Source organism: Pituophis catenifer, unplaced genomic scaffold, assembly GCF_029215685.1.
Source record: "Pituophis catenifer annectens isolate HBS135680 unplaced genomic scaffold, rPitCat1.0.hap2 SCAF_1, whole genome shotgun sequence".
NCBI lineage: Eukaryota > Metazoa > Chordata > Lepidosauria > Squamata > Colubridae > Pituophis > Pituophis catenifer.
Window position 1 is genome coordinate 289,140,049 of NW_027256881.1, and position 14,902 is coordinate 289,154,950.

Consider the following 14,902-nt stretch of genomic DNA (forward strand, 5'->3'; position numbering starts at 1 on the left):
AGAGGGCTATGCGTGCCATAGGTTTGCCATCATCGCCATATACCATTTGAAAGTTACATGAATTTTATTTATTTATTTATTTATTAGTTCAATTTATATGCCGCCTTTCTCCGAAGACTCAGGGTGGCTTATAAGCTTTCTCTTCTTCAAGAGAACTGTTTTTGTGGTTATCTAATTATAATCTAATTATAATTGTTATCAGAGCAGCGTGGTGGCCCATTGGTTAAGACACTTGCCTCCCACTTGGAAGGTTGGGAGTTCACGCCTAGGTAACAACAGATGTTTCTCTATCAGGATGTAAAGAAAAAAGATCTGCTATGAACTCCACATGGTGTCAGGAAAAGCATCTGGCCAGCTCCAGCAAGTCATCCTGATTCTACCCGAATTAAGGGATTACAGGGTCATAAAAAGAGAGGGTCTTTTAATAATTATCATATAATAAATCAATAATTTATATTTTTAACAAGATAAATAATAAGAGATACTTAAATAACTGTAAAATATAGTTACCCATTCTTGAGAGCTGCCCTAATAAGCCTGAACGAAGATGTAGAGTGGCATTCTATATAGTCTTTCAGATTTCCCCATGTATGACATCATACTGGTTACTTAGAAACAACAAAGTCTCAATAGTCTTTAAACATCAAGCCATTTTTATCAGGAGATGCATGGATTTTTTTTTAAACTCTTCTCTGCTGATGTCTTCAGATCACAGTGAACACCTGAAAATTATATTAGCTATTTTAACAGATAATTATAGGATTATAAATCTACAAGGTAAGTCATTTCCTTGTGGAGATGGAAAGTACACTGGAGAATATTGTAAGTGAATAAGTAGAGCAGAGTTCTTTGCATATCAATTGTACTTTTATATGAAACAAAGGTCGCAACCACAGTCCATTTAATCCCATGAGGGTACATATCCTTATTTAGTTCTGCTTTTGGACTGCTCTAAACTCTTTGAAATTATAGCCTGAAATTTACTGTAATGCACATCTCAGAGAAGTCTGTACACATCAACGTAAAATATATCTCTGAGGCACTGAAGGAACATCATCCAATTTTTTTCACTTGCACATTTAATGTCTTTTAGCATGACTTGACAGCTTGATAAATAAGAGATCATTTATCTCATTGTAAGCTGCCCAGAGGTAGATACCAATGAGATGGGAGTCATACATTTAAACAATTAATTAATTGTTTAATTAATTAATTAATTAATTAATTAATTGTTAAATATGTGTAACTTGTGAATGCATAGCAATTTTGTTAATGGTACCCTTATGTTAAAATGTATATTAATATTCCAGTGATCCACCTATTTTGGTGTATTTTGAAAATTCGGATTCTAATCTATTTCATTGGGAATTTGGCAGGCAATGATGAAGGGCCAAAATTTTTGAAGTATAGACATTGTCATCATATTTTTTTTTTAATAGCAGCAGCCCAAGGAGGTCCTACAGTGAAGGTATTATTGAAGAAATTTTGCAATTTTGCTTTTGTTTTCCTGTTAAGTGTCTTATTTTCCCAAGATATTAACAAGCTCTTTATACTACTCCATTTTTGTCTCCACTTGCTTTCCCTTGTAATCTCAGAATACGTAGAAAATATCAGGCTGGCGGAAGTTAAAGCAGACAAAATATTAGTAATTTGATGTCTTTAAAAGCCAAAACATATTGCTTACATACTTTTCAAACCTGTTTAATACTAATGTGGTTTGTATTCTGCGATCACTAATAGTGCATTTAAGAGGAGTCTGTTTGGAAAACCATGTCTGAAGCTGATGAAGAAGAAGGAGGAGAAGGAGGGGAAGAATATGAAGATGTAGGAGAAAAACCTCCAAAACCATCAGTTACTGAGGCACTTCTGCCTCCGCCTGAAAAAAAGGCAAGGTATAGGTTCTTCTTTTCTGTAAAAAAAATAATCTTTGTTTTGCTCATTATAGTTCCTAAAAGGAAAGAAGTGTGGCTGTTCATTTAGCACAAACATGGAGAAAAACTACTCTGTAGCTCTAAATTCCCATAAACTCTGCAGAGTCCTTCTGGAGGCTCTGCCTTTCTCCCAAAACTGGCACCATCCTAGAGGGATGAAATCATAATTTATTTTATTTTATTTATTTATTTTATTTGTAAAACATGTATAACAGATATAAGTATAAACATAATTATGATTACAGGGTATGGATATGAATAAATGGGGACAGTAGGACAGAGACGGTAGACACTGGTGCACTTATGCACGCCCCTTATAGACCTCTTAGGAATGGGGTGAGGTCAATAGTAGACAGTCTAAGGTTAAAGTTATGGGGATTAGGGTATGAAACCACAGTTAGGTAGTGCATTCCAGGTGTTGACAACTCTGTTACTGAAGTTGTATTTTTGGCAATTGAATTTGGAGCGGTTTACCTTAAGTTTATATCTATTGTCTGCTCGTGTATTATTGCGGTTGAAGCTGAAGTAGTCATTGACAGGTAGGATGTTGCAGTGGATAATTTTGTGTACTATGCTTAGGTCAGACCAAAGGCAGCATAGTTCTAAATTGTCTAAGGCCAAAATTTCAAGCCTGGTAGCATAAGGTATTCTGTTGTGAGCAGAGGAAGGGAGTACTCTTCTCATGAAATATCTCTTGACTCGCTCAATTGTATTAATGTCCAATATACAGTGTGGGTTCCAGACAGATGAGCTGCTTTTGAGAATTGGTCTAGCAAAGGTTTTGTATGCCCTAGTTTGCAGTACAATATTACCAGAGAAGAAGCTTCTCAAGATTAGGTTAACAATCCTTAATGCCTTTTTGGCAATGCTGTTACAGGAAGCTCTGGCACTTAGATCATTTGAGATGAGTACTCCAAGTTCCTTGACAGAATGAGGGTCATCTACGAGGTCATATCCACCCAGCTTGTATTTGATGTTCTGATTTTTTTTTGCCAATGTGTAAGACAGAGCATTTGTTGGTTGATATTTGAAGTTGCCAATTTTTTGACCCTTCTGACACATAGTCAAGGTCTCTTTGTAGGGCAGCAGCATTGTCAGTGGTGTTGAATAGTTTTACATCATCAGCAAAGAGAACATAGTTGCTTATAATATGATTGCAAAGGTCATTTATGTAAAGTATAAAGAGTGTGGGTCCTAAAATGCTGCCTTGGGGGACACTGCTGTTAACAGGTGCAGGGTTTGATAGGGTGCTCCCTATTTTGACTACTTGTTGCCTGTTTGACAGGAATGCAGCTATCCACTTTTTCAGGGATCTGGAAATGCCATAAGATTTTAGTTTTAAAAGTAGTTTGTCATGTACCACTGAATCAAAGGCTTTACAGAAGTCTATGTAAATTGCGTCTATTGCTCTACCCTGGTCGAGTTGTGTAGTTCATATGTTTTTGCAGTGTAGGAGTTGCAGATTACAGGACAATTTTTTCCTGAAACCAAACTGCTTGTTAGAGAGTAGGTTGTTTGTCTCTAAGTGGAGGGTAATGGATTGATTTATGATTGATTCCATGACTTTGCAGGTGATGCAACACAATGAGATTGGTCTGTAATTTTCAACTAGGCTGGGGTCACCCTTTTTGAAGATAGAGATGACCGTGGCAAGATAGAGATGACCGTGGTTGGGCAAGGAGCTGGTTCTGAAAGATATTTCATAGATTATGCTTAGAGGTTCTGCTATGGCAGTGGAAAGCTTTTTTAAGAAGTAGGCACATAATCCATCAATTTCCTAAGAGAATACAAATAAATATTTTTCTCTTTGTCTTCCTCCTCCTCCTCCATCTCTTGAAACTGTTGGAGAAATGTGCTTGAAAATGCTTCTGATCAAAATGTTTTTGTTCCTTTATAGTGTCACCACCGGAACCCTGAGCTGCTGCTGCTTGCTGTGGAGTTTGGTCTGGTTAATGATATTAGTGGCTTTTGCTTGGCCCTTGAGTGTGGCTATGGCAGCCCTTTATGGATTTGTGTCACCTATGATTTCGCTGATAGGACTGGATGATATCAGTGAATCTATGCTGCAAGCAGTACACGTGGGAAGAGAGTGTGCTAAAAACGTCAGAACTGGCAGGGCCATGGTCTGAAGAAGAAATCTCAGAGTCGCTCCCATCCCATCCATTTACAAGTGTCCTTGCTTTTCATGTTTTCATCACTATCATTGATTTCTACATCTTCACTGCAACATTTATATTAAAAAAGGACTTTATTTCAGTCTAAAAGAGTTTTCATGCTATTTTACCTGACTTAACCAGTTTGGTTTCCAGTGTACACATAAATTAAGAGTCAAGCAGGGGGGCTCATCTTGTTTCATGGCATCTCCCTTCTGAGATTTCCTCCAGCAGTTCTTCCGATGTTTAGTGAACTCCTGGAATTTCTGAAACAGCTTTGTCTAGATGTGCATTGTAGGTACAGTGATTTTGCAAATGTGAGATTGAGGCTGCAAGGCAATGTCAAGCATGTCATTGAGCAAATTCAAGCAATCTTGTAGAGGCCTGATAATATTGTATACCAATATTTGATTGTATGTGAAATAAATTATTTTTCACTTGTATTTATTTTTGTTATTTTTGAAAAGTTTTTCTTTTTACTGTGTAAAATGTTAAATAATATAGAGCCGTGACTGTATCTTCTTCCTGTCTTTTGTCCTTGCGAGCAGTATTTGTTTGTGTGTATTCCGCCTTCATTATTTTTACAAATAACTCAGCACATCTTCCTCTTATTTTCCCCACAATAATTCTGTGAGGTGAGCTGGGCTGAGGCAGACTGGCCCAAGGTTACCCTGCTGACTTTCATGGTTAATGTGGGACTAGAACTCATAGTCTCCCATTTGGTTTCTATTAGTCTCGTTGTTGGTATTACTGGAAAGATCAGTGATAGGAAAGATTTGGGGTAGGATCAGGAATGAATACTACCGCTTTTTAAACACAGTTTTTAAATTGGTCAAAATGAACAAAGAGGCACATTCACATCCTGGAGACTAGAATGGAACTAGTCTGGAGATGGACAGTTCATTGTCAAAACCTCTGACTTTCTCCAGAATTTCTTTGGCCAATGTACAGAAAATGACCAGAGAGACTGGTGAAGAAAGAGGTGGAGGGGTTATTCAAATTGTGCTCCTGGAAGATTAGTGGAGGTTTTTGAAAATGCTGTGGAAGGGATCCAAGCACCTGACTCAAAAGAAAAAAAATTGAGCATTGCTCATGCAGGCTCAGAGTAAAGTTTGCAAGAGATTCGAAGATCTCTTCATATGGGATTTTGCAGCCATAAATAACCAGCTACTATTCTTTAGAGATTTGGAATGTGTAAGCTTCTGTAGGGATATGTAGAAGCTGTCTTGGGGAGGTTCAGGGTGAGATTGCATAGTTTTAGTATAGATATGTTGGACAGTTTGCTTTGCAACAAGATAGAGAAAGGCATACTTGCTGCCAGTAGCAATATTTTCTTATTTAAAAAATAGAGGGAAACAAATACATTCACACTAGATTTATTAAAAAAAGTTCTATTAGTAGTACAGGTAGTGCTCAATTTATGACCACAATTGAGCTTAAAATTATGTTGCTAAGTAAACAATTTGTTAAGTGAGATTTGCCCCATTATATGATTTTTCTTGCCACATTTTGTTAAGTGAATCACTGCAGTTGTTAAATTAGTAACACCATTGTTAAGTGAACCTGGCTTTCCCATTGATTTTGTTTGGCAGAAGGTCACAAAAAGTGATCAAATTACCTCAGGACACTGCAACCATCATAAATACGATCCAGTTGTCAAGCATCCGAATGTAAATTGCATGACCATGGGATGCTACAAAGGTGAAAAATGGTCATAAGGTCACTTTTTTCAGTGCCGTGGTAACTTTGAATGGTCACTAAACAAACTGTTGTAAGTTGAGGACTACCTGTACTTGGTTTTGCCAAGTAATGTTTCAGAACTGAGTTTGGCATGATCTATATCCCAGACTGAAAGATGTGTTGAATTTTTAATATATTGTTTGGAACAATATATCTTGAATTAGACCATACTGATAAAAAAATATATGAGATGATTCTATGTGGTCTCTTAAGCTTTGTGTATTTCTTCTGCATGACTTGGAATCAATTATTTGGCAGTTGCTAAGAAACTGGCAAAATGTCAATTTTATTTGTGCATATCTTTATTTACTAAAAAACAACAATAACCTTATCCATTTTAATAATGCCTTTTATGTAGAATTCAGTGTATATCTCTTGTGTTTTCATATTGTTGATTAGGTGACAGTCAGGTTCTCTACAGTCAAACAGTGCCACTGAAAGATTTCCCAGAGCTAATAAGAGGGACCTTGGGAATTTTGTGTAGAGTGGAGGAAAAGAATAATCTCTCTTACACATGCATTAGTAAACTATGGAAATTGGAAGTAAGAAACTTCTTATCTTTGCTGTTAATGTATATGAGGTTTATAATATTTTTTATTATCTTCTTTGCTTTATTTATTTATTTATTTATTTATTTATTTATTTATTTATTTATTTATTTATTTATTATATTTCTATACCGCCTTTCTCCCGTAGGACTCAAGGCGGTGTACAGTCAAGAAAAATATAGACACACAAACATCATAAAATTGCTAATTAAAATTGTTACTTAGTTTGGTCAATTAAATAAAACCCAGAATTAGATAACATTTAAAAAATCATTTGCATGTTTGTATGTTTAGCCCTGCCTGTTGGAACATCAGGGTCTTGAGGGCACGGCGGAAAGCACGGAGATCAGGGATATTCCGTATCTCCGGGGGCAGTTCATTCCAAAGGGTTGGAGCCCCCACAGAGAAGGCCCTCCCCCCGGGAGTCGCCAGTCGACATAATTTGACTGACGGTACCCTGAGTAGTCCCTCCCTGTGAGAACGAACTGGTCGGTGGGAGGCTATTGGTGGCAAAAGACGGTCTCGTAGGTACCCAGGTCCTAAGCCATGGAGCGCTTTAAAGGTGATGACTAACACCTTGAATCGCACCTGGAAGACCACCGGGAGCCAGGGCAGCTCGCGTAGGAGAGGTGTTACATGGGCGTAATGAGCTGCGCCCATAATCACCCGCGCGGCTACGTTCTGGACCAGTTGGAGCCTCCGGGTGCTTTTCAAGGGGAGCCCCATGTAGAGAGCATTACAGTAGTCCATACGGGAGGTAACTAGGGCATGAGTGACCGTGCGCAAGGCGTCCTGATCCAGAAAGGGACGCAACTGGCGGATCAGGCGAACCTGATAAAAGGCACCCCTGGCCACAGCCGTCAAATGATCTTCTAAAGATAACCGTGAATCCAGGAGGACACCCAAGTTGCGGGCCCTCTCTGTGGGGAGCAAGATCTCATCCCCTATTGTCAGTGATGGTACCAGCTGACTATACCGGGACGCCGGAAGCCACAGCCACTTGGTCTTGGAGGGGTTGAGTCTGAGCTTGTTTCTCCCCATCCAGATCCGCACGGCCTCCAGGCAACGGGACATCACAGCAAGGGCATCATTGGGGTGGTCTGGGGTGGAGATGTATAGCTGTGTGTCATCAGCATACTGATGAACACTCACCCCAAAACCACGGATGATCTCACCTAGCGGTTTTACATAAATGTTGAACAGAAGGGGTGAGAGGACTGACCCTTGCAGCACCCCACAAATAAGGTGCCTCGAGGTCGACCTCTGCCCCCCTGCCAACATAAACTGCGAACGGTCAGAGAGGAAGGAGGAGAACCACCGAAGAACAGTGCCCCCTATTCCTAACCCCTCCAGCCGGTGCAGTAAGATACCATGGTCGATGGTATCAAAAGCCGCTGAGAGATCTAATAGGACCAGGATAGAGGAGCAACCTCTGTCCCGAGCCCTCCAGAGATCATCCACCAATGCGACCAATGCCGTTTCTGTGCTGTATCGTGACCTGAAGCCCGACTGGAACGGATCCAGATAGACAACTTCATCCAGGTATCAGGGTAGTTGTCGCGCCACCACACTCTCAACAACCTTCGCAACAAAGCGAAGATTGGAGACTGGACGATAATTTGATAATATAGCCGGGTCCAGGGAAGGCTTCTTGAGGAGGGGCTTCACAACCGCCTCTTTCAAGGCGGCGGGAAAGACACCCTCACTCAGGGAAGCATTTATAATCCCCTGGAGCCAGCCTCGTGTAACCTCCCGGGAGGCCAGTACCAACCAGGAGGGACACGGGTCCAATAAACATGTGGCAGCGTTAAGGTTGCCCAGAATCCTGTCCACGTCCTCAGGAGCCACAGAGTCAAACTCTTCCCAGATAACGCTCTCAAGACCTGCCCCCGTCTCCTCCCCTGGATCTACCCAATCGGAGTCCAGGCCTTCCCGAATCTGAGCGACTTTATCATGCAGGAATTGTACAAAATCCTCAGCTCGACCCTTTAAGGGATCTTCCCGTACCCCCACCTGAAGTAGGGAGCGGGTCACCCTAAACAGCGCAGCTGGGCGGTTCTCTGCAGATGCAATAAGAGCGGAGAAGTAGCTAGACTTCGCCGCTCTTATCGCCACTAGGTAGATCTTAATATAAGATCTCACCTGTGTTCGGTCAGATTCAGATCGGCTTGTCCTCCAATCACTCTCCAGGCGTCTTTTCCGACGCTTCATCTCTCTCAGCTCCTCGGAAAACCAAGGAGCTAGACGAGATCGGCATCGGGTCAGAGGCCGCAAAGGCACGACGCGGTCCAAGGCCCCAGTAGCCGCCCTGTCCCAGGCGACCACCAGGTCCTCAGTCGAGTTGTGAGCCAGAGTCTCAGGAAATGGCCCAAGCTCCATCAGGAACCTTTCGGGGTCCATCAGGCACCTGGGACGGAACCATTTGGTTGGTTCCGTCTCCCTGCGGTGGGTGGAAGTGACTTGAAAGTCCATGTGAAGGAGAGAATGATCAGACCATGACAAGGGCTTGATGTCTATATCCCCTATTCTTAGATCATTCAGCCACTGATCAGAGATAAAAATCAAGTCCAGAGTGTGATTCCCCAAGTGGGTGGGGCCTTGAACTACCTGGGTCAGGCCCATGGCCGTCATGGAAGCCATGAACTCCCGAGCCGTCTCCGACATCTCACCAGCAGATGGCAGGTTAAAATCCCCCATAACAATAAGTCTGGGGGTTTCCACCGCCACCCCGGCTATAATGTCGAGCAGCTCAGGCAGGACCGCTGTTATGTGGCAGGGAGCCAGGTACGCAATCAGTAGGCCCATCTGAATCCCCTGACCCCACTTCACAAGGAGGGACTCACATCCGGCTATCTGAGGAACAGTGGCCTCCCTCGGGCAAAGACTTTCTCTAAAGATTGCTGCCACTCCCCCACCCCTTCCCTGAGCCCTTGGCTGATGGAATGCACGGAAACCTGGCGGGCACATTTCCACAAGGGGAACTCCTCCCTCCTGGCCTAACCAGGTCTCCGTAATCCCTGCCAGGTCATCCCTTTGGCTACTGATACTCCATTTAGCACCATATCTGGTTTAATCCATGTGTTTGTATACATATTTTTCTGCAAAAATAAACATACAGTAGAACCTCAATGACCACTTTCATGTATTTGAAGGTGGAACTCTTTAACCAGGGGTCTCCAGTCTTGGCAACTTGAAGGCTTGTGGACTTCAACTCCCAGAATTCCTCAGCCAGCTGGCTGAGGAATTCTGGGAGTTGAAGTCCACAAGCCTTCAAGTTGCCAAGGTTGGAGACCTCTGTCTTTAACAGTGGATCCCCCCACCCCCCTTGTTCAGTCATGTCTGATTTTCAGAGACTGCCTGGACAGGCACCCTGATGTTTTCTTGGCAAGGTTTTTCAGGAGTGATATGCCATTGCCTTTTTCCTAGGTGAGAAAAAGTGGCTGGCTCAAGGTCACCCAGCTGGCTTTGTGCCTAAGACACTACTAGGACTCACAGTTTCTAGCTTGATGTCTTCACTACTATATCATTCTGGCAAAATGGTGGCTAGTACATTACTTTTGTACTTTCATGTTCACGTAGGACCACAAAAGCCCACCAGCACTCCTTAAAAACAGCATCTTGTATCCTACTCTAGAATACAAATATGACATATCAATTGGCTAGAATATGCATGTTAACAGCCTTCCTGTGTGTGCCCATGGAACAGAAGATCTGCTTTTAGTAACTCCTGAGGCTCTTTGGCTTCACTAATAAAATAGCTGTCTTTATGGATATCTGTCACTTTAGAACTCAGAAGAACTGTATATAATAGCCATGGAATTTAGCCTCAAATGTTTATCAATTTTCCAATCCCAAAACTTCTGATTCTTAATCATTCATCTGCTTATTAACAAGACATTCCCTAGTAGACTGAACTGTCAAGCTTAGTCACCATTGATCAGGACATTTTGCAAGTAAATCAATCAAAATTTATTAATGGTCCAAGACTTGCAAGTAAAAAGCTTCAGTGTCACTAACTCCGGAATGTTGCCTTAACCACAACGTATTACTTAACTTTCAACTAAAGATTTTGTATGGAGCCAAGGACAGTTTTCAATATATACATATTAATAAAACCACCAGTATATATAAATCTTTATATTTATGTCAATAACTTCCAAGGGTTTGAATTTAGCTGCCTTTTAAACAGCATATTACTTGATCCATCTCGGTTAAGTGAAGCCACACAATTTTCCTTCCTTTCTCTTTTCACAAATTCATACCCAATATACCATTTATTTCCATTCAAATGAATGTGGTGCCAGGAATACTAAAAAGTTTAATTGTTAGTATTATATCTTAGGTATAATACATTACTTTGTCTACGTAGGTTGCTAGTTAATGCTGGTCTGCTAAACATTCAGCAACAGTAGCTCCTGATTAGGGTGGAGAAGCTTGTCCTCAAAAGACCTAAATGTGCAAAAAATAGTTATAGAAGAAGCAGAACTTCCCTCTCCATCTCACAATTGGGGGGGTGGGGGGTGGAATAGAGATTGGTTAAGAATTTCTGAAACTGGATTAATTAAAAATGTTCCCACAGCTAGTTCCTCTTTTCTTTTTAAAATAGAAGTTGATTTATTAATACAATGCTCTGCTTATGTCATTGTGAGTCTGACATGCACACTTAACATTGGGAAGGCCACAAGGGCAACAAATAAGATTTGTGGATGGGGCTTGGATTTCTACCTATTTTTTTTCCCCTAAGGTGACTGTTTTTAAAAATGAAAACTATATTATATATCTTACAACTTACCCATGCATCATGTTTTCATGCCTCAAAATAACAGAAAATCATACGGATCTTCAGGTATTATAGTCATTGTGGCCCAAAGCAGTTCAAAAAGGTTTGCATGGTGTTCTGGGGTTAGAAACTATCCCTGGCAATTATTATACTTCAGCACATCCAGTATTCAATCAAAATAAAGTTGTCCCCTTTATTATTCCTTATTCATTAAATTTAGATGGCTGTATCAATGCCTGGGTGTTATCTAAGTACAGCCAGTTCCAACAATAATTTGCCACAAATATGTGAGAAATCAGTTTGGCTCTGATGTTTCTCTGCTGATCACTTCTTGTACCACACCCTGTCCCTGCCCACTTCTACTCCTGACTCCCATCATAGTTGGGATTGGTTATTTGAAGCTGTAGCATTCTTTCAGATCTCTTACTGCAGAAACATGGAGCAAGTTAGGAATGCCAGTGCAGCTGGGGTGTGCTCTTCCCACTGGAACTATCACATGGCTGTCTTACTCCTACCAGACAGCTTGGGATGCCATGATGGACAGTCTGCCTCTATTGTATAGGACAAAATCATTAAATAGACTCAGTAAGCCATGTGTAATATCCTCTCGTTTCAAGAAAAGCAGATTACACGGTAACTCCTGGGAATCATCACCTGTCTGGAAAAGTAGAGCAATGTTTTTTTTTTAACCACAGTAAAGCAGGAGATAAGAACAACATTGCTAGAGTCCAAAGGTGAAATACTCTGAAATCCATAACATAGTGCTGATGGTTAAAAAAGCAGAGGAGTCACAATTTTGACAGACTTTATAAAGGGTTTGAAATAGAGCTTTTGTTCTGTATGATTTTTTTTTTCTAATTGTAATACTGTTCCTATTATTCTTGCAATTATTTTCTGACAGTCTGTAACAATTTCGGCATGTACACATCAGTATGGAAGCTATGATCAATATACAATTCTTTCACTGAATCTGACAGAAATTTGAATGTAGAAATATAGGAAAATGCAGTGGTTTGTTTGTGTTAAATGTCCAGTATTTTGATGTTATCAAGTTTGGAAAGTAGTTCTTTATATAGATTGGGAACTACTATTGTGTATCTTGCACATGAGTTTCACTCCTGGTGCATGTTATCCTAATACAGAAAGATAGAAATCTTTCTGAGAAGTGCACATTTAGCAGACTGCATATTTTACCCAGATATTAAAATAAGCTTTCAAACATTAAGGATTCCAATTAAAACTCTCAAGCTTTAGTTGAAAATATATGCATATAGAAAGGATGCACTAATAATGTATCACCCCGAGGCTGGACCATTCTAGCTGATAGAGATAGTTCAACAGAAAATGAAAACAATGAATTATGGTTTATCAGATAAGAAGGATGATAGAGAAATTATGGTATTTCCCTTTCAGATCTGAAATGCTAGTAAAGCAGAAAAAAACCACAAAGGTGTTGTGTTATAAACTTTTTAATTAGATAATTAGTTAACAAAGCTTTCTCTTTTCCAATATAACATTTGCAATCTAAATATTATGCATACACAAGTCCATGCCTGATTATTTACAAAGCTGTGTTTCTAAAGGACAACAATGGGATTCCTTCAAGATATTCATTGACAATCTGAGGTTTTGCATAGCTTTAAACCAACTCAGTGTCTGCCTCTTTTGTCTTGTCTATTTTTAACTGAAAAGTAACAGATTCCTAAACTGCTCTGACAAATGTTGGAGATTCCATCATTGTTTTCCTATACAAAATGCTGCCTTTCCCCCTCTTTATTAGAATAATTATTATAATTATTTTCATTTTCGTTTGTTAAGATTAGTTTATACTGCTAATTGAATGAGTACTAAAATATAAAAACAAGAAGTTTTTTTTTTAAAAAAAGTTAATCTAATGCAGTGTAGTTTTTTCCCCCACTCCAGGCAGTCTTTTGAAACATATGCTGCTTTCCCTGGCATCAGTAATCAGTGTATTTATCTACTATTATAGGGTTGAATAGGGAAAAGATATTAGGAATTTATGATCGCAAATCTATGTATTTACATTAATCATAGAAATGTTTTTCCTCTATTTAAATTTGTTTCATGTTGGTGAATCTAATGCAAATGATTTGCAAACACTGAATCTAGGAATACAATATTTTATTCATCTGTTGGATACACTGGATTTCAACTTCAGCTTTAATAATTAGTTTCTATCCAGCATGATCTGTATCCCATGACCTAAGAGCTAAACTTATTACAGTTTACCAATTGTTTATCTTTTATCCAAAAATATCTCCCAATCTATAATAATGCCAGCAAGGCAATTAAAAAGAGCTGTGGTGGCACAGTGGTTAGAATGCAGTATTGCAGGCTACGTCTGCTGCCTGCCAACTGCCTGCAGTTTGGCAGTTTGAATCTCACCAAGCTCAAAGCTGACTCAGCCTTCCATCCTTCCGAGGTCGGTAAAATGAGGATCCAGATTGTTGGGGACAAGATGCTGACTCTGTAAACTTCTTAGAAAGGGCTGGAAAGCCTTGTGAAGCAGTATATAAGTCTACATGCTATTGCTATTGCTAAAACATGGGCAATTCCAGTCATTAGATATAGCTAGAATAATGTGCTGGACTCAAGCTGAACTAGAAACCCTGGATATGAAAAACAGAAAAAATAATTGCAATGAATTATGCCCTTTATCCATACAGTGACTTTGACAGATTCTACTTACCAAGGAGTATAGATGGCTAGGTGTAAAATGTTGCAAGTACTACATTTAGAAAGTATGAAGGATAGTGAAGAAGATGCCCTGAAGTCAATACGCCATGAAGACTTACTGACTACCAAAGAGATCAATCTGGCTTACAGGAAAAGCAAGAAACAAAATAGACATGGCAAGCAAAGTATTACATGGCCAATAACCCCCCCCCACACACACACACAACTCAGCAGGCAAATGACATAAGAATAAGACCTAGCAATAGCTAAGAGCAGGAAAATCCTTAAAATCAAATGCACATAAAGCAAGAATTGAGAAACAGCAACAGAGTGAAAATGCCACCCCTGCAAAGAAGCTGAAGAAATGGTGCAGCACCTAGTTAGTCCTTCCCAAAAGATTGCATGGACTGGCTACAAGTAATAAAGTAGCAACAATGGTGATTTGGGATGTCTGCAAAAAATACCATTTGCCTGCAAGGAAGAACAGGTGGGACCACAAAACAGACAAAGTACTAAAAAAGTGAAGCTAAAGTGCTCTCGGACTTAAAAATTCAGACTGACAGGCACCAGCCACATAACACTCCATATTTAACAATTGTCAATAAGATAGACAACAAAAAGTCTGGACAGTGGATGTTACAGAACTTGGAAATGGCAAAATAGAAGAGAAGGCCATACCCACCCCAATTCTGTGAAGGGGAAAAACATCATGAAATGTGATGGCAACATGATGCTGCGAATTTGACACCCGTGTTCTAGAACATTTCTTACATACAATTCTACTCAGAATATAATTTCCAGTGAATTTAGCAAAGTGTGGAGTCCTTGGTGCTTTCTATAACCAAGCTTAGTTGTGACACAAGCTCACAAGGGCTCCACAGTTCAATCCTGAGTTACAAATATTTTCTTCTATAGGAACCTAATGAAGTCTTGTAACCTAATGAAGATACTGGTAGTAAAATAAGTTGGACACAACTTCTGGACAATATTTCTAATCAGGGGTGGGCTTCAAAAATTTTAGCAAGAGATTCTCTACCTGGTTGCTGGGTGGGC